Here is a 26,540-nt window from a genome sequence, read left to right as displayed (position 1 = left end):
GGCTAACATGGTGAAACCCCATCTCTACTAAAAATACAAAAAATTAGCTGGGTGTGGTGGTGGGCCCCTGTAGTCCCAGCTACTCGGGAGGCTGAGGCAGAAGAATGGCGTGAACCCGGGAGGCAGAGCTTGCAGTGAGCCGAGATCGCACCACTGCACTCCAACATGGGCAAGAGCGACACTCTGTCTCAAAAAAAAAAAAGAAAGTATTATTAAGGATAGAGAGGTCACTAATATAGATAAGAAGGTTTAATTCACCAGGAAGACGTACAATTATAAACGTTTATGCTCTTACTAGCCTCAAAATATATTAAGCATAAATTAATAAAACTACACTGAGAAATGAACAAATCCACCACTACTGTGGAAGATTTTTTTTTTTTTTTTTTTTAGTAGAGAAGGGGTTTCACCGTGTTAGCCAGGATGGTCTCGATCTCCGGACCTCGTGATCCGCCCGTCTCGGCCTCCCAAAGTGCTGGGATTACAGGCTTGAGCCACCGCACCCGGCCAAGATTTTAACACATCTCTGCCAATTATTGGTAAGTCAACAGATGAAAAAGTTAGTAAAAAATTAGAAAACTTGCATATACCTAACTAGTTTGATTTGTTGGATAAACAATTAGAAAAACTGCCCGTAATTAGAAAAAATGCATTTTCAAGCACACATGGAAGATTTATATGAGGTGACAAGAGGCTGGATGAGGTGGCTCAGATCTATAATCTCAGCACTTTGGGAGGCTGAGTTGGGAGGGCTGCTCAAAGCCAGGCTTCAAGACCAGCCTGGTCAACAAAGCGAGATGTCATCTCTATAAAAAATAAAATAGGCCGGGCGCAGTGGCTCACGCCTGTAATCCCAGCACTTTGGGAGGCCAAGGCGGGTGGATGATGAGGTCAGGAGATTGAGGCCATCCTGGCTAACGCGGTGAAAGCCCGTCTTTACTAAAAATACAAAAGATTAGCTAGGTATGGTGCGGGTGCCTGTAGTCCCAGCTACTTGGGAGGCTGAGGCAGGAGAATGGCATGAACCCGGGAGGTGGAGCTTGCAGTGAGCCGAGACTGCGCCACTGCACTCCAGCCTCAGGGACAGAGCGAGACTCTGTCTAAAACAAACAAACAGACAAACAAACAAACGAATAAATAAATAAATAAATAAATAAGCAAGCTGGGCACAGTGGTGGTGCCTATAGTCCCAGCTACTCAGGAGGCTGAGGCAGGAAGACAGTCTAAGCCAAGTAGTTGGGAGCTGCAGTAAGCTATGATCTGGTCAGCGTACCCCAGCAGGAGTGACACAGATTCTCTCCCTCTCTCTCTAATTAATTCTCACTACACACTTGGCCATAAAGCAAGTCACAGTTAATTTCAAAGTATCTTATCATATAGAACACACTCTTTGCCTAAAATATAATTAAATGAGAAACCAAGAAAGAAATATATATTTTAAAAATCTTCTTATAGTTGGAAATTTCACGTTTTTTTCAACTCACAAGTCAAACAGGAAATCACAGAGAAAAGAGACAATAATTTGACCTAGTTGATAATAAAAATACCACATGTCAAAATGTATGGATTACATCAATATATAAGGAAATTTATTGGCTTTAATATAATAAGACAATTTCTTTTCTGATACACATTTATTTACTTATTTTTTTGGAGAGACAGGGTCTCGCTATGTTGCCCAGGCTGGTCTCAAATTCTTGGCCTCAACCAATCCTCCCACCCTGGCTCCCAAAGCTCTGGGATTACAGCCACATGCCACCACACCTGACTCCCTATATTCATTTTAAAATTAGTTTTTTATGTACTTATCACAAAATCAACCCTAAACCTCAGTCAATTATCAAGATTAGGATGCTGAACCTCACAGGTATTCTACCCTGAAGAGCTCTTCTGGATCCTTCTACTGTGCTTCAATCTGAATGGGTCAGCATCTATACCTGGGCACAATATCATCCCGGGATCTCTTGGCACAAAATCTGGGGGTTCTCCTTTGCTGCTCTGCTATGTTGGAGCTGCTATTTCCTACACCCGTATCTTTTAATTGACTTCTTCAATTCAGTAGTTCCTGTCTTCTAGTTTTCTGAAAAAAGAGTGTGAGGTAAAAATTTTAAAACCATTCATAAAGTTGTTGGTAATCGATCCACAAACTTTATGGGCAGTTTGGCTGGGTATGGATTTCTAGATGGCAACTAATTTTTCCATTCACAGTCCAATCATGTTTTGTTTCCCTCCCTTCTCTCCACGTCTGAGGTCTTTTTTAGTTTACAGTATGCTACCTGAGAGCAGGTATAAAAGTATACATTTTGATGTTGAATTTATAATGTCTTTTTTTTGTCTATACACCATTTAAAGTCCTCCTTACCTCCTAGTTAACTCCTCACATGGCTTGCTTCTCCGTTCCCTATCTATATAGAGAAGTCCAAGGAGACTTCCTCGGGGACCAGGACATGGAGGGGAACTGGAGGTAGGACCAGGCTACATTTCCTAGGAGTCTCTAGGCTCTCCTGTTAGAGAACAACCCATGGTGGCCCCTGACCCTCCACATGTGATTACGTTAAGGCCTAGTTGTCTCCTACTGACACCCCCAAGACTTTGCTTTAAATGTTACTTTATTTTATTTATTTATTCTTTTGAGACAGAGTCTCACTTTGTTGCCAGGCTGGAGTGCAGTGGTGCAATCTCGACTCACTGCAACCTCCGTCTCCTGAGTTCAAGCAATTCTTCTGCCTCAGCCTCCTGAGTAGCTGGGACTCAGGGACTCAGGCGTGGGACACCATGTCCGACTAATTTTTGTATTTTTAGTAGAGACGGGGTTTCACCATGTTGGCCAAGATGGTCTCGATCTCTTGACCTCGTGATCCATCTGCCTTGGCCTCCCAAAGTGCTGGGATTACAGACGTGAGCCACCGCGCCTGGCCTACATGTTATTTTTTTTTAACCTATACAAAAGTCAAGACAAATACAAAAATCCCCACAGATCCAAATACAAAGTTTCTATATTTCCGATTGTGTTGAGAAGGGAGAGGTGTGGAATTGGCTACTACCTTTGTCTTTAAGTTTGCCCTGACATTTTCCTGTCTCAAATAACAAGGAAGGGTGCTTCTGTCTATTCTTTTGCCCTAGAGACGAGTTATCACTCTTCTCCTGGTATTCACACCCATCACACACACTCTCCCACTCTGTTCTGCTCACACAGCTGCAACTCAGAGGCAGGCTGGCTCAGGCCCGAGGTGGAGTCATCACCCCACTGGTTCAACTGGATTAGAACTGTGGCATTTCACAGACTGCCCAGACCAGCGTCAGCTTATCAGCAGCCTGCGTTGAATTCCACCCACTTGTCAATGCTTTCTGCCCAGTGAAACGCTATCTCCTAAAATCAGTGCTAGTGTGACAGGTCTGAGCGGCATAGTGTCCCCATGATTTACTTGCTTTTCCTGAACTACCACTTATTTACCATAAATTTTATCATATTCAATGGAACACAAATGGCTTCCCAGGGGGGCAGCATTATGTTAATAACTCTGGATCTTGCAGAAGTTGCTTATCTGTATGAGCTTGATTTTATTCATTTTTAAGACAAAATAAGAGAATCTAATTCAGAGGACTGTTGTGAACATTAAAGTCATTCACATGATACAGTGATTTAGGGCATGGTAGAGGGACTGGTAGATAAATCTTTTCTTGGTGGGGTACTTAGGTCAATTTTTATAATAAAATTTTGTAAGTTTCTCCATATAGCTCTTGTACATGTTTTGTTAGATCTACGCCTAGAATGTCTATGGGTTTGTGGTCTATTTTAAATGGTGTTTTGTTTGTTGTTGTGTGTTGCTGGTGTGTGATCAATACACAATGGCCTTGTATACTGAACTTTTATAATCCATCATTCTTACTAAACTTTATTACCATTTGTAATCCTTTTAATGTACTTTTTATACAATCATTTCATAATTCTAATTTTGCTTCTTATTTTGTTTTATGGCTGCCTTTTAGGACCTTCAGGGCAATGCTGAAGAGATGCCAGTGACTGGGCATCCTTATTTTGTTCCAACTGTAAAGAAAAAGTCTTCAATGTTTTACAGTCACTAATGTTTGCTTTTATTGTTGGTGCTTGTTCATTTTTGTTTTTTTGTAGACGTCCTTCATTCAGTTAGGGATTCCTAGTTTGCTAAGGAATTTTTTTTTTTTAATCATGAATGGGTGTTGGATTTTATCAAATGCATTATCTGTATTAATTGAAAGAACTGTTTTCCCCCTTTAACATGTTAATGTGGCAAATGACAATTACAAATTCTTTCTGAGTATTAAAGTAGTTTTTCACTCTTGATGTAAAGCCAAGATCCTATTTGCTATGTCTTATTTAGAATTTTTGTCTCTAGGTCCATTAATGATACTGGTCTTTAATTTTATTTTTCATACTACATTTGGTATCAAGATCATTTATATCAGCTTCACAGAACAAGTTGATTACCTTTTCTTCTGAAAATTTTAGATAAAAATTCTAAGACTCAATCTGTATTTTGACAGTTAGAAATAATTAGGTAATAAAATCATTTAGCTTTAGTGTTTTCTTTCCTGAGAAGATTCAAAACTACCAGCTCAACATCTCTAATGATAATTGGAGTATTTGAATTTTTTAATTTTTTTCTTTTTTGAGAGGGAGTCTCGCTCTGTCGCCCAGGCTGGAGTACAGTGGCCGGATCTCAGCTCACTGCAAGCTCCGCCTCCCAGGTTCACGCCATTCTCCTGCCTCAGCCTCCTGAGTAGCTGGGACTACAGGCGCCTGCCACCTCACCTGGCTAGTTTTTTGTATTTTTTAGTAGAGACGGGGTTTCACCGTGTTAGCCAGGATGGTCTCGATCTCCTGACCTCGTGATCCACCCGTCTCGGCCTCCCAAAGTGCCAGATTACAGGCTTGAGCCACTGCGCCCGGCCAATTTTTTTCTTAAGATATTTTGGTAATGTATTCTTCCAGGGATTTTTCCATCTTGTCTATTTTCAAACTTAATAGCATAAAGATGCTGCAGTAATCTTACATTTTTTCAAGTTTTATTAATATTACTAAAAAATATGTAATGTTTCATGAATTTGCATGTCATCCTTGCCCAGAGGCCATGCTAATCTTCTCTGTATCTTTCCAATTACAGTATACGTGCTGCCAAAGTGAGCACATCTATGTTTCCAATCCCTGATGGGACTGCTATCCCTAATTTTCCTTTTTACTATTATTTATCTTCTCTTTATCAATTTTACCATAGGATTATTATTTCTCACTGTTGTTTAGTCACTGTTTATGTCATTAATTTCTACTCATATTTATAATCTTTTTATCCATTTTCTTTGGACTTATTCTATTGTTCCTTTCCTATTTCTCATGTTGGAGGCTTAGCTCATTAATTTGCAGCTTCTCTCTCAAGCTATCCTCCTACTTCAGCCTCCTGAGTAGCTAGGACTACAGGCACATGCTACTATGCCTGTTTTTTTTTTTTTTTTTTTTTTTTTTTTTCCTTTTGAAGAGGCGGGGTCTTGCTATGCTGCCTGGGCTGGTCTCAAACTTCTGGCCTCTAGCAATCCTCCTGCCTTGGACTCTCAAAATGCTGGGATTATCGACATGAGCCACTGTGTCCAGTCCTTTCTTCTTTTTGTTTATTTTTATTTATTTATTTGAGACTGAGTCTCCCTCTGTTGCCTAGGCTGGAGTGCAATGGCGTGATCTCGGGTCACTGCAACCTCTGCCTCCCAGGTTCAAGCGATTCTTGTGCCTCAGCCTCCCAAGTAGCTGGGACTACAGGCGTGCACCACCACACCAGGCTAATTTTTATATTTTTAATAGAGACGGGGTTTCACCATGTTGGCCACGCTCATCTCGAACTCCTGACCTCAGGTCATCTGCCTGCCTTGGCCTCCCAAAGTGCTGGGATTACATGCGTGAGCCACTGCGCCTGGCCCCTTTCTTCTTTTTAAAGTTGAGCTAATTTGACTAAAATTTATTCTAAATATCAAGTCAATGACATCACATACATTTTAATATTTAGTATTTTTACTTTTCATCAGTTGTAGATATTTTAAAATTGTCATTATTTCTTTTCTGACCCAACAGGAAGTATTTTTCAAATTTTATAGGGATTTTTAAGTATACTTTTTTGTTATTAACTCCTACTGCATTCGTTGTATGTTGCTATACACATTACTCCCACAAATTTGAAGCTTAAAATACAAACATTAATTTTTTTTCATAGTGTATGTGGGTTAGTGCCAGATCCTTTTCTATTTGCATTCTTCTCCTCAAAAGGCCCTTAGGAGCTAGGCTATTATTATCCCTATTTAGCACATAGAAGACTGACGATCAGAAAGGTTTACTATCTTGCCCAAAAACCTTACAACATTAAATAAGCAAACTAACAATAAAATGAAATGAATATATAAGCATATTTGATATAAATATCTCTTTAAATTTACAAAAGTGGGGAAATACCAGCCTAATTTCCAGAGCTAAACCTCCATTAGAATTCAAGTGCAGGTGAAATTGATTTATATACCACTGTAATCAGCAATAAGGAATAGACCATCAGTCTAAAGCGCTGTGTTCTAAGAGAACTCTCTGCAAGTATGGAATAAACGTTCTATGTCTATGTTGTCTAATGTGGTAGCTACGAGCCATATGTGGCTACTGAGCACTTGAGATGTGGCTAATGTGACTGAGGAACTACATTTTTAATTTTATTTAATTTTAATTAGTTTAAATATAAATAATCACATGTGGCTAGTAGCCACCCTATTGGACAGCACCGTTTAAAGGCCTACAGAACTAGAAGAATAAAAAACTATGAATACTTAAAAATTGGTTAATCAACCTTTCAAACACAGTAATTAAAAAGTGATGAATTTTTAAAGTGACTAGGGAAACCATGGCATAAATAAATAAGAGGTTATTTCAAATAACCTTCAATTTAAAGCTTTTCTAAATTATGTTTTTTAAAAAAATGCACAAAATTTATGTGTCATCAAACACTAATACTCACAAAGTATTAATAGGTGTTTCTCAAAAATTAGCACTAACACCAAAATGTTGTTAGCAATATTTTTTCCAAAATGTATTTTAACATATCAAAACCATACATAATTACTACTGTGTTCAATCTCCTTGATAATATGATCTTTTATACCCAAGAATGCCAGGAAATACCTGAGTGGTCACCTGATGCAGAAAAACAGGATTTTGGGTCCTCACACTGTGTATTAGCAGTATTTAGCAAGTGATATGCGGAAGAATGTATCGCCTATTTTAAGATAACTAGTCTTAACATTTCCACAGATACGTATGACATTATTTAATTTGTAGTGGCTATAAGATATTTATATAGTACAAACTAATTTCTCATGGTTCTGTGACTGAAGGAAATTTTATATAAAAATTAGGGTTCTGTAGCTAATAATTAGGTCTAGTCCAAACAAGTAAAAAGCTAGCATACTTCAAAATGAAGATGAACAACTACCGTCTTTGGTTTCTATAAAAATGAAAAGGTGAGCTAAGATAAAATAATTCATGTTCAATCCTACTCACCTAACCTCGGGAATTAAAGGCCAGAACGAAAGTATGGTGTAAGCAATTTGTTTCTTTCAGCATTTTGAAGATATATCCCAGTGCCTTCTGGCCTCCATTGTTTCTGATGAGAAGTCAGCTGGACTGTCACTGGGGTTCCCTTGTATTAATATATGATGAATCATGTTTCTTTTGTTGTTTTCAGGATTTTCTCTTTAGCTCTGGTTTTCAACATTTTGACTTTGAGGTGTCTAGGTGTGATACATTTTAACCTATTAACGTATTTAACTTATTAAATACACATTTTAAATTATTAAAATTTTGCATCAAATTTGTTAAGTGCTCAGCCATTATTTCTTCAAACATTTTCTGCCTCATCCTCTCTCTTTCTGGCACTCTCATTACACACATTTTGGTGCACTTAATCATGTCCAACATTTTTATGAGGTTCTCTTTCATTTTCTCCATTCTTTTCTCTCTTTCAGATTACATAATCTTAATTTCTCTCTTTTTTATTTTTTTGGACACAGGGTCTCACTCTGTCACCCAGGCTGGAGTGCAGTGGCACAATCTTGGCTTACTGTAGCCTCGACCTCCCGGGCTCAAGTGATCCTTCCACTGCAGCCTCCCAAGTCCACCATACCCAGCTAATTGTTTGGTGTGTTTTTTGTAGAGATGGGGTTTTTCCACGTCGCCCAGGCTGGTCTCGAACTCCTGAGCTGAAGTGATCCACCAGCCTTGGCCTCCCAAAATGCTGGGATTACAGGCATGAGCTACCATGACCTGCCTCATTATCTTAATTTCAAGTCCACGAATTCTTTGCTCTGCCATCTCAAATCTATTATTGAGCCCCTATGGTGAATTTTTCACTTTGATTGTTGCTTTTTTCAACACCAGAATTTCTATTTGGTTCTTTTCATAGTTTGTATCTTTTTATAGATGCTCTATTTGATTCGACATTGTTAACATTAACATATGTTCCTTTAATTCTTTAGACATGGTTTCCTTTAGTTCTTTGAACATAGTTATAATGGCTGGTTTGAAATCTTCATCGGCGAAATCAAACATCTGGACCTCCCCAAATGCAGTTTCTACTGCCTGCTTCTCACCTCCCCCAACTAGTCTTCTGGGCTTGCCTCTCTAGCATGAAGCCTCCAACCTACGGGTGAGCTGGAGTGGGACAATCAGGTCCGTAATCTTGGCCTGACTCATTTGGTGGGTGATGAGAAATGCTGAAGGCTGGCCATGAAGGGTGAAATGTACCCTACACTGGAGGCTGGGGGAAGAGGGGACCATCTTCTTGACTGGACTCCCTGGAGTAGAGCCCCAGATTAGTTTCTATAAAATGAGTTTGGATGGTAGGGGAGTGGGTTGTGGCTCACAGGCCATAGACTTGCCATTCTCACTTAGATTTAGTAGTTATTTTTGATTCCATTCATGGAATGTTTCTCCACTTGCTGTATACCCTGAGGACAATTTCTAGGGATTTTAAATGCTTGTCTTTCATAATTTTCTCCAGCTAAATGTTTGTTGGAGAGAGAATTCACTGTGTCCTCATTCTGCTATTTTGAAAGTTGGTCTTCTGTTTCTTCGATTTATTCCCATTGGAAATAAAGATTCTCTAGATGATTAGCATGTGTCATGTGAGAAAACAAAATGGGTCTTTTGCCCTTATTTATAAGTCTTGAGAGTATTTGGAAACTATTCATTCTGAATTTGTAGACTTAAGCTTGAGTTGTTATTTCTTGAGACATCTTGATTTGTTTGAACACAAGAAATGAGCCAAGTACAAAATTGCCAAGCCAGATAATGGAAGTACAACACACGCAGTGAGGCATGAAGGACTGCACAGCCATGAAATAAGTGTCACAAGATCCTTGATAACAAAAGCACTTGGGGGTTTGTCATTGTGCTCCAAAACAGTGCCTTGGCCTTCTTAGGGTTTCTAGTAAATCAATGATCCATTCATTCATGTGCTAAATATAACAGGACTGCCTCCTAGATAGGCCCTCTGTGAGGTGTTAGGTACAGGATAGCGGGCAAACTGTCCTTGCCGTCTGTGCTCCTTGGCAAGAGAGACCAATCACACACAAATGTGCAACCACAGATTGTGTGAGTGCTAGAAAGGAAATAAAGAGTGCTGGGAGAGACAGCATGGGGTGGTAGGATGGTCTAGTCAGGGTCGTCAGGGAAGGCTTCTTTTTTTTTTTTTTTTTTTGAGACGGAGTCTCGCTCTGTGGCCCAGGCTGGAGTGCAGTGGCCGGATCTCAGCTCACTGCAAGCTCTGCCTCCCGGGTTTACGCCATTCTCCCGCCTCAGCCTCCCGAGTAGCTGGGACTACAGGCGCCCGCCACCTCGCCCGGCTAGTTTTTTGTATTTTTTTTAGTAGAGACGGGGTTTCACCATGTTAGCCAGGATGGTCTCGATCTCCTGACCTCGTGATCCGCCCGTGAAGGCTTCTTAAAGGAAGGTGATCTTTAAGCTGAGCCTAAACAGAGAGAAGCAACGAGTCATGCAAAGGCCGAGAGAACACTGAAAATAGAGAGCATAGCATGTATGAAATCCTAGGATGGGAAAGAGGTTTTCCATGGCTGAGACACTGGAAGGAGGCTAGAAGATAATAAGAGAGAAAGACCAGATAGGTGTCTTAGTCCATTTGAGCTGCTCTAACAAAAATACCACAGACTAGGGGGGTCATAAACAATAGAAATGTATTGCTCACAGTTCTGGAGGCTGGGAAGTCCCAGATCAAAGCACCAGCAGGTTTGGCATCTGGTGAGGGCCTGCTGCCTCACAGACGGCTGTCTTTTCGAAGCAACCTCCTATGGTGGAAGGGTTAATGACTCTCTCGGGCCTCTTTTATAAGGACGTTAATCCCAAAGGTCCCACCCCCTAATATCTTGGGGGTGAAGATTTCAACATATGAATTTTGGGGGAGATGCAAACATTCAGACCATAGCAATAGGAGAAAGCAGGGATAAGAGGAAAGACTATTTATTGCATTATTCTTACTTTAAAATTAAACTTACATTTAGAAAAAAATTAAAAATTTGATAAAAATTATTTTCTCTTGGAAGGAAGGGAATAACAGCATTGGTGAGGGAAAGGGTTTTGTGAGAAGTTCGCTTGAAGAGAGAACTTTCAGACAGTTTCTTTAGACCCAGTGGGAGTCTAATCAATCCACCGCCCTAATCAATGACAAATGCCTGAGAGGAAGGAGTGAAGGTGCAAAGTAGTGCTCATTGGCTAGCATGTTTTCTTTTGTTTATATAGTGTTAAAGTTTTCAGAAACTAGTAACTAAAATTAAGAACTGGAAGACTTTACATAAAATTCAACTTTCCAGTTATCTTGAGAAACTTGCAACCCTGGTAGTGGCTGCCTCAGGATGAGACATGGGCTTTGAAGTCCATGCTGGTGCCCTCCCCTCCATGCCTGGTCCCAGCCCTCTTTGCCTCTTTGGTTTCTGTCAGCATGTGAGAACACATTCAAGAAACATTTCAAGGTAGAGACCGGAGAGCATAGTTGTGGGTAAGGGATGCGGGACAGAGTGCCTGCGCTGGCCTGAGGTTCGGAGGAGGTGAATGGGTGTGAAGAGTGTAGAGCAGCCTCGGCATCAGGCATAGGATGGGCCTCATGGGGAGCTGTGGAAGAACCCAGAGGCTGCTCAAGTGACTTGAGGCAGGATGCAAGTGAGAACGGGGCTGATTAACACAGAACTGGAAAGGGCAAACTGCTCTATGGAGAATGTGACTCAAAACAGGAGGGCAGGAACATTGGGATCCCAGCTCTGCCACTATCGACAAGGCACAGAAGCTCTCTGGGCTGAGAATCCTTTTATAAGATAAGTGGATACTCTCTAGAAGTCCTTTCAGTTATTTTTGTTTAAGGAATGTTAAATAGATATGTATCTATAGAGAAGGCTGCAGCTGCAGCTCAGGCACCAGCACCCAAGTTGAGGAGCAGATGCTCACTGTGTGTGGCGGTGCTCTCCATGACAACCAGCAGACACCAGCACCATCCTTAGTAAGCTCTGAAATACTGGGAACCAGTGGCTAGCCAGGCCACAGCAGGCTCAAGAGATCTGACATCTTAAAGTTATGTGATTAATGTTCATAAAATGGAGCTTCCACACTTTGGGAAGCAGTTGAGTACATTCCTTTGCTGTCCTGCCACAGAATACCCACTGCCAAGGCAAAGGTATGCATCCAGTACACCACACTCTCTGCTGCTAGCGATCTTGAGCTAAGGCCTGGGCTGCAGGCGACTTCTCTGCCCCATGCAGCACTGAGCATGGTTGGTGGGTCCCTTATACCTGGTGTGACGGGATGCTGCTATCTACAGGAGTGATTAACTTAGATAAGTGCTTAGAACAGCCATGATAAAATATCTCACAGAGAAGGAGTAGGACATGTGTGTTTAGAATGAGAGTCTCAGAACTGCACTGATTCCATCAGCCAGAGAGCCATTCAAAACTTCTTGGAATAAGAGTCCGCCAAGTGAATTCCACTTATTTAACGTTTAAGATCAATGCTTCTCCCATAGACACTTACCCAAATAACCCCCACTTTCATGACTATAAGACTGCGGTGCAGGGGAGCAGACACCACACGACATGAATGGACACGGGCACTAGGAGTTCGGGTACCTGCACAATCGGGTACCTGCACAATCGGGTACCTGCACAATCCAGATTATGTGAATTCGTTTCACAGTCAGTTAAGTGCCTGCATCTCTTCTGCGCTCAAAATCTTAGTTTCCTTCACCTACCAGACAAATGCGCGTTGTTACAGATGTAGTTAACTGACAAGAAAATAGGGTTCCCTCTCATTAAATGCCAACTCTCCTAAGTCCTGAAGCAGGTGTCTGCGTTTTTGTAAAAGGCCTAATCTTATGGGAAGGTGCTCACAGGAAGGTGCTTGAGAATGGCACAGGGCATACCATTTCACATAGATGTGGCCTTACAGTGGTGACCTCATTATTCAGCTACTGCTGTTTTGCTTTGCAAGGTAAAGTTCCATTGTGGGTAAAGCAATACATAATCATTAGAATACCATGTCTACAGCGGGTCCCTGCCCTTAGCCACCCACACTCCAACCCTCTCCACTGGGAAAACAAGGCAGCAGTCAGAAAGTGGTTCCAGGGAAACAGGGTAGCAGCAGACCAGCCTGTTTCAGGCATCAGCAGCCATTCTGCAGGACTTGGATTCTGTGCATTTCTGAGCCATGAGGGTGAGGCCTGGATCATGTTGGAAGAGCCGATTAAAACTGGTGCCAAATGAAACCACATTCCACCGCGCATTCCCAGCAACATAAGACAGATAAGAGGTTCCTTGTTCACGTTGGAAGTATAAAAGTCCATTATGAAGTTAATATTTGTCTTTAAGAATTTTTTTCCTTTTCTTACCAACTTAATGTCCATTATGCCAATTAAAGAATATTTCAAAAACTGTAAAAATACATGTCTTGTTTATCTGTAAAGGCAACAGAACAAATCACAGGGAATAAAAAAATAAAACTCTTGATTTGTAGTGGAAGTTGTGGGAGTACAATTTAATTTCTCTTTTTAAAAAGTTTTAAATGTTCCTTCCTCGTTTCCAAAACTACGTGTTTTCCCTTTCTTTCATTCACTGGCTCAGTTTCATAGCTACACGAAGGAGGGACAGCGAGAGCACAGCAAACGTGTGTGCCTGCGCACGCATGTGCTGAGAGGGCAGATTAAGTGGCTATGTGGGATGTTTACGTGAGTTATGGGAGCAGTTCTTAGCAGTCCACCAAGAATTCCCGGAATCGGAGTCAGGCCCGGCTGTTTCATTCTAGGTCACTGTCAACTTAAGCAGGCTCTAAAGATCAACAAAGACCTGCCCTCCACTTTATAATCTCTTATGAAGCCTCAACCCAAGGAAAAAACAGAAGAAATCAGAGGATGAAGTGATAAAAACAGAGAGAGAAAAAAAACGGAGCATGGGGAGAAGAGAAGAGGGCTGGAACCTGAGCGCAAGGGAGCCACTGAGAAAAGGCGGGGGCGAGGGTGAGGGCGGGGCGGGGTGGGGGAGGGGACGCATTGGGGGCGGGGGCCTCGCCCACTCCTGCAGAGGCTTGGGAGGACGACCGGGAAACCAGAGACAGCAGAACATTGTGTTCTTCTTCTCAAAAACAACCAGCCTCTGCACTCCCAAAGTAAACAGTTAATCCTGTTGTTTATCTTTTTAACATGAGATGTTAGCACGACTTCTACTGCACAGAAATGTGTTTTCTATTCATTTAAAAATCATATTTTCTCTTTGCTGAAATAAAAGTGTGACATGTAAACTTTTAAATATCAATGAACCGAAAGGAGTAACAATCTTACTTTCCTAAAAGTGACTTAACCAAAAGAAGAGGACAAAAAACCTCAGCCTTTTTTTCTTTTGAGACAGGGCCACCCTCCTTCTGTCTCTCAGGCTGGAGTACCATGCTGTCATCTCGGCTCCCTGCAGCCTCCACCTCCTGGGCTCAACTGATCCTCCCACCTCAGCCTCCAGAGTAGCTGGGACCACAGGCGCACTTCACCACCTCACCCGGCTAATTTTTGTGTTTTTAGTAGAGACAGGGCTAGGCCATGTTGCCCAGGCTGGTCTCAAACTCCTGGGCTCAAGTGATCCACCAGCCTCAGCCTCCCAACATGCTGGAATTACAGGTGTGAACCACTGCGACCGGCTGAGAAGGGTCTTTTCTTTCTTTCTTTTTTTTTTTTTTGAGATGGAGTTTTGCTCTTGTTGATCAGGCTGGAGTGCAATGGCGCGATCTTGGCTCACTGCAATCTCCACCTCACCGGTCCAAGCGATTCTCCTGCCGCAGCCTCCTGAGTAGCTGGTTACAGGTGCCTGCCACCACGCCCAGCTAATTTTTTGTATCTTTAGTAGAGACGGGGGTTTCACTACGTTGGCCAGGCTGGTCTCGAACTCCTGACCTCAGGCGATCCATCGGCCTCGACCTCCCAAAGTGCTGGGATTACTGGCATGAGCCACCAAGTCTGGCCGAGAAAGGCCTTTTCCATACTCACACGCCATCTTTATTTTAGAAAAATATTGTGTTGCTGAGATTAACAACAACAAAACCCTGCGCAAGCTTGGTCTTTAAGGAAGACACAAATAAAACCGCTGACACAACTGGTGCCAGTCTGGACTTTGATTTGTTTACTGCTGGTGAATATAAAACTTTTTTTTTTTTTGAGACGGAGTTTCTCTCTTGTTGCCCAGGCTGGAGTGCAATGGCGGGTCTCGGCTCACTGCAACCTCTGCCTCCTGGGTTCAAGCGATTCTCCTGCCTCCGCCTCCTGAGTAGCTGGGACTACAAGCATGCCCATTATGCCCAGCTGATTCTGCATTTTTAGTAGAGACGGGGTTTCTCCATGTTGGTCAGGCTGGTCTCGAACTCCCAACCACAGGTGATCCGCCCGCCTAGGCCTCCCAAAGTGCTTGGGTTTACAGGTGTAAGCCACTGCACCCGGCCAAAACGTCTTGTAATTTGATAGACGTTTACCCATGGAACAAGTTTTCAAAGATACTTACCTTTTGCCTTTTTATTTTTTGAGACAGGGCCTCAATCTGTTGCTCAGGCTGGAGTGCAGTGGCATGATCATGGCTCAGTGTAGCCTCAACCTCCTGAGCTCAAGTGATCATTCCACTGCACTCTCCCAAATAGCTGGACTAAGGCCTCTGCTACCGTGCCCAGCTAAGTTTTAAATTTTTTGTAGAGATGGGGTCTCACTGTACTGCTCAGGCTAGTCTGGAACTCCTGGGCTCAAGGGATCTTCCTGCCTTCGCTTCCCAAAGTGCTCGGATTGGAGGCAAGAGTCATTGCTTCCAGCCTGCCTTTTTATTAAGTGAAATTTTTATTAATTGTAGAATCGCATGCAGTCCTAAGAAATACCACAGAGAGAACCCCTGTACACCTTACCCAGTTACCCCAAGAGTATAAACTATATATACTAGTAAACAATAATACAATATCACAACTAGGATACTGACATTGATAAAACCTGCCACTCTTTTACTTGGATGTGTGTCACATATTTAGTTTGACAGTTTTATCACCTGTGTAGGATCCTGTACCTTCGACCACAGTCAAAATACTGAACAGTTCCATTACCATAAGGGTCCCTCAGGCTGCCCTTTAATAACTCACCTCCTTCCATCTCCCAACCCTCATGACTAACATCAGAAAAACATTAAACTGTTCTCTCTTTAAAATTTTGCCATTTCAAAAATGTTATAAAAATTGAATCATCCAGTATACAATTTTTGGGATTGGATTTTTTTTTTCCTCAGCACAATTCCCTGGTAATTAAAACAAGTTATTATGCCTTTTATTTTTATAACAGCTTTACTGAGGTATAATTCACATACCATAGAATGGACCTGTTTATATTGTAGCAAAATACACATAAAATAAAATTTACTATTTTAATCCTTTTAAAGTGTACCACAGTGGCATTAAGTATATTCACAATGTTCTGCAACCATCAGTGCTATCTAATTCCAGGATATTTTTATCATCCCAAAAGGAAACCTCCATCCATCAATTACTCCTATTCTCCCCTCCCCTGAGTCCCTGGCAACAATTGACTGGATTTCTGCCTCTATGGATTTGCCTGTTCTAGTTATTTCACATAAATGGACTCATATGATATGTGGCCTTCTGTGCCTAGCTTCTTTTCACTTAGCATGATCTTTTCTAGGTTCACTCATGTTATAGCATGGATCAGTATTTCATTCCTTTTTGTTGCTGAATGATATTCCATTACGTGGATGTATCACATTTATTTATCTTCTATCAGCTGACAGACATTGCAGTTGTTTTGACATTTTTGCATTATGAGTAATGTTGCTATGGAGTGATTATGTAGAAGTTACATGGACATATGTTTTCAATTCTCAAGAGTATATACCTAGGAGTGAAAATTCTGGGTTATATGGTAATTCCATGTTTAACTTTTTGGGGAACTGCCTCACTGTTTCTCAAAATGGCTGCAACATTTTGCATTCTCATCAGTAGTGTGCAAAGATTCCAACTTCTCCACATCTGAATTCATCCACACTTGGTATTGTCCTTTTGATTGCCATCCTAGTGACTGTGAAGTGGTATCTCATTGTGGTTTTTATCTGCATTTCCCTAGTATCTAATGATGTTGATCATCATGTGCTTACTGTCCATTTGCATATTTTGAATAAATGTCTATTCAAAATTTTCAACCATCTTTTATTTGGGTATCTTTTTATTGTTGAGTTGTGTTTTTTACATATTCCAGATACAAGTCCCCTGTCAGATTAGTGATTTGCAAATTTGTTTTTTGAGGCATTAAAGTTTTCAATTTTGATGAAGTCCCATTTATGTATTTTTTCTTTTGTTGTTTATGATTCTGTTGTCACATCCAAGAAACCATTGCCTAATAATGTAAGGTTAGGAAGATATAGTCCTACATTATCTTCTGAGAAATTTAGTTCTTACATTAGGTCTGTGATCCATTTTGCAGTAATTTTTGTGCATGGCATGAAGCAGGGGTCCACCTTAATTATTTTATATGTGGATACCTAGTCATTCCAAAACCACTGATTGGAATGACTCTTCTTTCTCCATTGAATTGCCTGACACCCATGTCAAAACTCAATGGACCAAAAATGTAAGGTATTATGCCTTTTTAAGAACATATACATCATGCCAGTTGTATTAAAAGATAATGTCTTATATGGGTGTAGGTATTAAGAAAGAAAAGAGTCTAAACCTTCTCAAGAAGATCAACCAGAATTTTATCATTGACAAAGAGTTACACGAATGCATCTATATTTCCTAGGGTACACAGAATAAAATCACTGCTGCATTTATTTAGGCCAATGAATACACAGCTAATGTAACTGGCCAGTATCTCTCCTTCTATAGATCTGTTACTTGACCGTCATTATGCAGAGATCCCTCTTGAAGAATGCCCCACCGTTCTCCCAGTCACCGAGTCTCAAAACCTGTGAGTATTCTATTTCCTTTCACATCCAGTTGCTGTAACCTGTCCATTTTCCCTCCGCATCACCTTTTTAATATTCTCCTCCTTATCCCCATTGTCATGGTCTTGTCCTTCCTGCCACCTACATGGATTAGGCAGGTGATTCCCAACCTGTCTCTTAACCCCTGTTCTTTCCTTTCTTCTAACCTCTCCTGCAGGTTGCTACTACAGTGCTCCTTCTTATTGAATACAGTTAATCATGTCACTCACCTGGCCAGAGAACTCTGGGAGTATCCCAATGGCTCCTGCATGCCTCTTGGTACACACGTGGTGGGGTCCAAGATCAAGATGCTACCACGCCCCTATCTGTCTTGGCTCCCGCCTGTTCCCCTCATGGAATCTGATAGTCCTTGCTACTCCCACTCATTTAGGTATCATTTTTCAACTCAAACTGAAACTCCATGTCTTGTATGAAGACTTCTCTTATTCTCATGGTGTAAACAATTCTTTTTCCTTTTTTTCTTTGCGTTAAAAAGTCTTTTCGTTTTTTTTTTTTTTTGTCTTTTAGTTGTCATCACATTTACTATGTATTATAATAACTTGAGGAGATCTTTTCTCTCTCCTGGGAGTTTCTTGAAGGCAGGAATCATATTTCTTATTCCCTATGTACCCGTCAGAGTCCTTAGCTCAGAGACTTATGCATTATAGATAATATATGCTTGTTACACCAAGTTGAGTTAATCAACAGGCATTTATTCACCCTTCATGGGGAAAAGGGACATAAGACATAATTCCTGCCCTTGGGGACAATATGAGGTAGTTCACAAACCAAAAGATATATTGCTACAAAGTATACAAGTGGGAAAGGAAGAATTTAGTGAAGTTGTAAATTAGGACAAGAACAATGAAGGAAAAGAGAGAGCAAGGAAGGAGGGATCTACACTAAGAAAGTTTATTGCTCAAAATGTGCCATCAGCTCAGCATCCCTGGGCACACTGTGGTCTTATTTTCTCTCACGCATTCCCCAACTGACTACCAAATGAGCAGCCATTTGGTATTCCCACTTTCCCATGCCTATTCATCACTGAAACCTGAGGGGCCAAGGGTTTCTAACTGGGTATAGAGTAAAGAACAAGACACGGGCCTGGAGATACAGGTTTTGGTGGTGCCATGAGCAATTTAGTGTCCTACAGCTTCCCTTAGGCCACCAAAGGGCATGTTGGCCCACACAAGAGTCACACAGGCTTTCAGAGGCAGAGTTCTTGGAGGGAATAAAGCCTGTAAACCCTGAGGCTCCACTCCATGGAATGGATTAGCATCCCTCCTGTGCCTGGTGAGTGGCATCAGTCATGAACAGTCTAAGGAGAATGAGAAGACAGTTGCTCATATAGTCTTCAGGCTCTACAGTTCCAGTGTGGGACTGGACCAGAGTCTAATGAACTGGGTGAGGTGGGGGTAAACCACTACTCTAGTGGGACTACTGGCACAACAGGAAACACAGTGTTGAATCATCCTTAGGTGATTCGCTTCTGAATCAGCGTTTCACATTCTAAGCTGACTGACTGGCTTGGAAACCAGTCCTGTCTAATGCAATGGCTTATAAATCACCTGTTTTTGTGAAGTATGCATACATGTTCTACCTGCTCTGATCCTACCAAATAAAAAAACAAGCTGCCTTGGCAAATGCATACACATACAAGGCTTTCTTCTTTTTCTTTTTTTTTTTTTTTTTTTTTGAGACGGAGTCTTGCTCTGTCGCCCTGGCTGGAGTGCAGTGGCCGGATCTCAGCCCACTGCAAGCTCCGCCTCCCGAGCTTCTCCGCCATTCTCCTGCCTCAGCCTCCCGAGTAGCTGGGACTACAAGGCGCCCGCCACCTCGCCCGGCTAGTTTTTTGTATTTTTTAGTAGAGACGGGGTTTCACCGTGTTCGCCAGGATGGTCTCGATCTCCTGACCTCGTGATTCGCCCATCTCGGCCTCCCACAGTGCTGGGATTACAGGCTTGAGCCACCGCGCCCGGCCTTCTTTTTCAAATATCAATGGTAATTTTGTAAATTCTGCAATCCTAAGAAAACCTGTTTTAGGAACAGTATCACTGAGAAATATTAAATTGTTTTGATACATTTTTCAATGAAATAATTTCAAATTTGAAGACTAACCATATTCAGTTTACTGCACTTAAGACAGCAGACAACAGCCACTTTCAGAAGACAACCCTATTTCTCAGAGAGAAGGAAGGTTCCTAGGTAGAAATTACTTTTGTTTCCAGCCAGCCCACCTTGGAACTGCCTGCCGTGCCCAGCCGACATCCTCCTGCTGCCTGCCCAGCCTGCTCTTTCCACTGGACCTGGGTGCCCAGCAAAATACAGCCTCTAGGATTTTGCTTTGCAGTGCTCACCACTTAACCTAGGCGTATCTCTTCCCTCTACACACTGGCTCCAAATGCTCAGTGCAGTCTCTGCTGGGAGTGTATGTCACCCTCTCTTTCCTGCCAACCTTTTGAGAAAGTGTGGGCCTCACATTTCCATTTGATTGCCTCCTACTCACTTTTATGATCATTTAAAAAAGTTTTTATTTATTTAATTTCTGACTTATTTTTTTAAAAAAATTTCAATAGCTTTTGTAGGTACAAGAAATTTTTGGTTACACAGATTAATTGTATAGTGTTGAAGTCTGAGATTTTGAGATTTTAGTGCAACCATCACCTGAGTAGTGTACAGTGTACCCAATAGGTAGTTTTTTTATTCTTCACCCTCTCCCACTCTCCCCCATCTGAGTCTCTGCAGTCCATTGTATCACTTTGTATGCCTCTGTGTGCTGGCAGCTTAGCTCCCATTTCTAAGTGAGAACATACAGTATTTGGTTTTCCATTCCTGGGTTACTTCATTTAGAATAATGGCCTCCAGCTCCATCCAAGTTGCTGCAAAAGCCATTGTTTTGTTCTTTTTTTATGGCTGAGAAGTATTCCATGGTGTGTATAGTGATTTTTTAAATCTACTCATTGTGTGATGGATGGTCACTTAGGTTGGTTCCCTATCTTTGTAACTGTGAATTGTGCTGCAATAAATAATATGTGTATAGGTGTCTTTTTTAATATAATGATTTACTTTCCTTTGGGTAGATACCCAGCAGTGGGAATGTTGAATCAAATGGTAGATCTACTTTTAGCTCTTTAAGGAATCTCTATAGTGTTTTCCATAGACCTGTACTAACTTACATTCCCACCAGTAGTGCATAAGCATTCCCCTTTCACCACATCTGTTCCAGTATCTATTGTTTTTTGACTTTCAAAATAATGTCCATTCTTGAGGGGGTAAGGTGCTATCTCACTGCGATTTTAATTTGTATTTCCCTGATAATTAGTGATGTTGAGCATTTTTTTTTCATGTTTTTGGCCATTTGTAAATCGTCTTTTAAGAAATGTCTCTTCATATCATTTGCCTACTTTTTGATGGGATTACTTGTCTCTTTTTTCCTTGCTGATTTGCTTGAGTTCTTTGTAGATTCTAGATATCAGTCCTTTGTCAGATGCATAGTTTACAAATATTTTCTCTCATTCAGTGACTTGTCTGTTTACTCTGATGATTATTTCTGTTGCTGTGCAGAAGCTTCGTAGTTTAATTAGGTCCCATTTATTTATTTTTTTGTCTTTGTTGTAATTGCTTTTGGGTTCTTAGTCATGAATTTTTTGCTTAAGGGATGTCCAGAAGAGTTTTTCCTGGGTTATCTTCTAGAATTTTTATGGTTTCAGGTCTTAGATTTAAGTATTTGATCCATCTTGAGTTGATTTTGTGTAAGGTGAGAGATGAGGATCCAGTTTCATTCTTCTCCATGTGGCTTTTCAGTTTTCCCATCACCATTGATTAAATAGGGTGTCCCTCCCCTAATTTATGTTTTTATGTTTTATGTTATGTTTGTTGAAGATCCATTGGCTGTAAGTATTTGGCCTTATTTCTTGGACTCTTTATTCTTTTCCAGTGGTCTTTGTATCTACTTTTGCATCAGCACCATGCTGATATAAGGTAACTATAGCCTTATAGTATAATTTGAAGTCAGGTAACATGACACCTCCAGGTTTATTCTTTTTGCTTACTATTGCTTTGGCTATTCAGGCTCTTTTTTGGTGCCTATGAATTTTAGGACCGGTTTTTCTAATTCTGTGAAAAATGATGTTGGTATTTTGATATGATTTACATTAAATCTGTAGGTTGCTTTGGGCAGCATGATCATTTTCATGATAGTGATTCTTCCATGAGATGAGTCGTGTTTACATTTGTTTCTATCATCTATGATCATTTTCAGCAGTGTTTTGCGGTTCTCTTTATCTTTCACCTCCTTGGTTAAGTATATTCCTAGGTATTTTATTTTTTGCAGCTATTGTAAGAAAGACTGGGTTCTTGATTTGATTCCCAGCTTGGTCACTGTTGGTGTATAGCAGTGCTACTGATTTGTGTACATTGATTTTGAACTCTCAGACTCTGCTGAATTTGTTTATCAAGTCTAGATGTCTTTTGGAGGAGTCTTTAGGGTTTTCTAGGTATACAATCATATGAGTGGAAACAATAACAGTTTGACTTCCTCTTTTCTTATCTGGGTGCCCTTTAATTCTTTCTGCAGCGTGATTGTTCTGGTTAGCACTCCCAGTACTACGTTGAATAGAAGGGTGACAGTGGGCACCCTTGTCTTGTTACAGTTATCAAGGGGAATGCTTTCAGCTTTTCCCCATTCAGTATGATGTTGGCTGTGGGTTCGTCATATATGGTTTTTATTACAGTGAGGTATGTCCCTTCTATGCCAGGTTTGTGGAGGGTTTCTATCATAAAGGGATGCTGGATTTTATTGAATGCTTTTTCTGCATCTATAAAAATGATCATATGATTTTTGTTTTTATATTTTGTCAATGTGATGTACCATATTTATTGACTTGTATATATTAAACCATCCCTTTAAAAAGTTTTTAATCTCAAATTTACTAAAAAGTTCTAAATACAGTAAAAATCGTGTATTTTTTCCCCTGAATTATTTGAGGGTAACTTCCTGACATGATACCCCTTCATTCCCAAATACTTTTATGTGTTTTTCCTACAAATAAGGACTTTTTCCCATATAACTGCTCTACAGGCATAAAAGGAGGACATGAATCCTAATCTTCCCTCCATCTAATCTTCCTACTCACTCATGTTTCACCCATTGCCCTGGTAACATCCTAGAGCAAAAGGAGATAGTTCAGAATCGGGCTGCATTTAGTTGTCATGTCTCTTAATACTCTGCAGTCTGGAATGGTTCCTCAGTCTTTCCTTGACTTTCATAACCCTGACATTTTGTAAGGAAACAGTTCAGGTATTCTGCAGGGTATGAATCCTCATTTTGGGTTTGTCTGATTTCTTCTGAGATTCAGTTGATGTATCATTGGTAAAAATAACACAGAAGTGATGCTGTGTACTATTTTTTGTTTGTTTCTTTTTTTTTGCATTCTTTCCACTTTTTCTTAAGACGGGCTCTTTCTGTGCTGCCTAGGCTAGATTACAGTGGTTATTCACAGGAATGATCATTGTGCACTACAACCTCAAACTCCTGGACTCCAGTGATCCTCTCACCTCAGCGCCCTGAGTGGCACACTATAGGTGTGCATCCCGGGCCGGGTTCTAATTACATTCTGTGTATTAAAATAATTACATTATTTTAATTTGTCCCAATACTGATGATGTTCACTTTTGAAAACGTAAGGTGATGTCTGTCAGGCTTCTCAACTATAAGTTACTCTTTTTCCTTTTGAAGTTAAAAAACATTATGTGGGAGATACTGTGAAACTGTCTAATATCCTATTCCTTATCAAATTTCCAATTCATTCATTTTCTTAAATTCTTTTTCATTTTTATTTTTCATTTGTTTTTATATCAGTGTGACTCATGGAGTCTTACTGAATGGTTTATAATCCATAACTATCTCTTATTTTGATGCATGAATTGCCCCAGATTTGGCTAGTTGGGGACTCTTTCAAGCTAGCTTTGGTGTCCTTTTTCTTTTTGATGTCCCCATCATTCTTTGAGAACAGTCTTACTTTCTAACATAACAAGATTTCAAGGCTCATCTTGTATTTTCTCTCATCCAAACTTGGAATCAGCCACTCTGCCAATTCCCTTCAGGTATTTAAAAGCTACTATCTGGCACTAGGTGTGCTCATTGCTACTGACGTATCATTGTCCCAGGGCCTCTTAGTATAGCTGGGAAGTGTGTGCACATATACACCCTCTCACACACACTGACTTCTATTCATTCATCCATCCATCTTGAAAATCATGAGTTTGTACTACCCTAATTCTGATCAAACATGACAGGGTTCATTTTACTTTTCTCCCTTTTGATATTTGTGACTCACAGGTCCCTCAACAAACTCAACATGTTTAAAACAAAACACATCATCTTCTCAGCTTTCTCCAACTCTGTTCTCCCTCCTGAATTTTCTGTCTCATTAATGGTACCGCCATTCATCTTGTTGCCCAAACCTTAGAATCCTTCTGGATCCCTCCCTTTTCTCCACCTCCCACATCCAATCATTCAGAGTGCGAAGTTGAATTACCTTTCTACCTCTTGGATATCTCCAGTTCTACACCATGTCTTTATCCACCAGCTTGCCCTAATGGAGGACTCAGACTCTCTTGCTACTCACATAGTCATTTAGAATCACTTCTGCAGGGGTTCCAGAATTTCTAATGGCTTTGTATCACACGTGGAAAAAAACCCAAAGGCCTTATTGTCACGGCTTTTTAGACCTCCTCATGATCAGAGTCTCAACCCTACCCTTTCTACCTCTCTGACCTTCATGTATGTGATGCACAGAAACACTGGCCTCCTTGTCATTCCACAAACATGCCAAACAGATCCCTTCTTGCATCCTCAAGTACCAGATCTCCCTGCTGAGATGCTCTCCCTACACATTTACATGACTTACCCATCTCCATTCAAGTATTACCTTCTCAGTGAGGCTTTCCTTGAGTCTTATGTAAAAATAGCAGACCTCCACCTTCACTGTCCCTTATTTTTATTTGAAGTTGTAACCATCATTTCTTTCTTTCTTTTTTTTTTGAGACAGAGTCTTACTCTGTCACCCAGACTGGAGTGCAGTGGTGCAATCTCAGCTTACTGAAACCTCCGCCGCCTGAGTTCAAGCGATTCTCCTGCCTCAGCCTCCTGAGTAGCTGAGATTATAGGTGCATGCCAACACGCCTGGCTAATTTTTGTATTTTTAGTAGAGATGGGGTTTCATCATGTTGGCCAGGCTGGTCTCGAACTCCTGATCTCAGGGATTCCACCCACCTCAGCCTCCCAAAGTGCTGGGATTACAGGCGTGAGTCACTGCGCCTGGTCTTACTTTCTTACATTATATCTATTGGTCTGTGGCCAGTCTTCCCCCAAATAATGGCAGTTCCAATGGTGTATGGATTTATTTATTTATTTTGGCTCTTATTTCTTGCTGTATCCCTAACACCTAGAACAATGTTTGAAACACAGTATGCATACAATAAATATTTGTTGAATGGATAAATGTTTCAGCATGGTCTTCTTAATTATATTACACAGTGGCTTCACATTATATCATGCTGTATGTCATATTCAATTAAATAATTCCCCTACACTGACATTTAGGTTGCTTATATTTTCCCCATTATTATAGGTATTGCTACCATGAAGAGGAACAGTGTTGCTTTTGTTATGTGTACTTTTTGTTTAGTTTTCATGAATTAAATTTCTAGGGAGTACTGGGTCAAAGAGTATAACACTATTGCTATGTATACTGCTTTCCAAAATATATATAATGTCTAAAAATTTCAAGATAAATAACTATATATAAAGTCCTTTCTTTTTTCTGAATAATATATATGACTCAAAATTTAAAGGTATATGGTGACAAGTTTCCCTCCCTCCAGCTCCCATCCTTCATCTTCTAGTTCCCAGCTACCTCTCACAGATAATCACTGTTACTTGTTTCTCACATATGCGTCTAAAGTTTCTCTCTATATATTCCAGGAATATAGCCCATTTCAAGCATCCCACCATTCCTTCAATGTAACCAATGTCACAGATTTTTCTGTGACAGTTCACTGAGTGTTTCCTCTTTCTTCTTGTAGTCACATAGAGAGCTGCATGGTATTCCACTACAAGCATGTGCCATAATTTTTAATTTCCTAATGCTGACCTTTAGGCCATTTTCACTTGCTATCACAAAGAATGGGGCAAGGAATAAGCTTGTATTTCATATATACACAAGTATATCTGTTGGATAAATTCCAAGAAGAAGAAGTGCTGGGTCAAAGAGCTGACCTGTTTAAAATTCACACACACACATCTGTATATACACATGCCAAGGTGCTCTCTCTGGAGTGGTGACAATGTACTCTCCCTCCACCAAACGAAGAGTGTTTATTGCCCCTCAGCCTCACCAAACGAAAGTTACTAAAATTTTAGATTTCTGCAAAATTGGTAGGAGAAAAATAATAGTGTTATTTTAATTCATTTTTTTAAAATCATGAGACATAGAGCATATTTTCCTTTTATGAACTGTGTATTCATAACCTTTGCCCATTTTTATACCGAGTTGTCAGTCTTCCCTACTAATTTCTATGAGTATCTCATGTACTAGAAAGAGTGGCTCTTTGTAATACAAATTATACATACATATTCTCAATTTGCCACTTAACTTTTAATTTTGTCATGTGGGTTTAATTAATATTTTCTTTTGGATCCAGGGATGTTGAATCACAGAAAAAACTTCCACCTCAAGATACTTCTCCCACTATTTCTTCTAGAACTTTTACAATTTCAGTTTTTATGTTTAAATCTTTGATTCATTTGGAATCTATCTTGGTGTAAGATTAAAGTATAAATCCAATTCATTTCTTTTTCCAGATGGCTAACCTATTGTCCTTACCCATTTATTGAATGGTTCATCTTTCCCTATTGATTTGAAATGTATGTATTTATTAACTAAATTCCTGTATATATTTGGGACTCTCTATTCCACTGG

At 40.5% G+C, this 26,540-nt stretch overlaps 1 protein-coding gene and 1 non-coding gene across 10 annotated transcripts in view; both read right to left on the bottom strand.

Moving 5' to 3' along the window:
- The window catches only part of SPIDR (scaffold protein involved in DNA repair), a 499,470-nt gene that overhangs the window by 67,088 nt on the left and 405,842 nt on the right, over positions 1-26,540 (bottom strand). The window lies entirely within an intron of this gene.
- LOC117079744 lies at positions 5,062-5,168 on the bottom strand. Its single transcript, XR_004435585.1, has one exon. It is a non-coding gene; the product is annotated as a U6 spliceosomal RNA (small nuclear RNA).

Source organism: Trachypithecus francoisi, unplaced genomic scaffold (assembly GCF_009764315.1).
Source record: "Trachypithecus francoisi isolate TF-2019V2 unplaced genomic scaffold, Tfra_2.0 Lachesis_group7, whole genome shotgun sequence".
In the NCBI taxonomy this organism is placed as follows: Eukaryota; Metazoa; Chordata; class Mammalia; order Primates; family Cercopithecidae; genus Trachypithecus; species Trachypithecus francoisi.
Note: the sequence above shows the minus strand (reverse complement) of the source record. Positions and strands in the feature narration are given on the sequence as shown.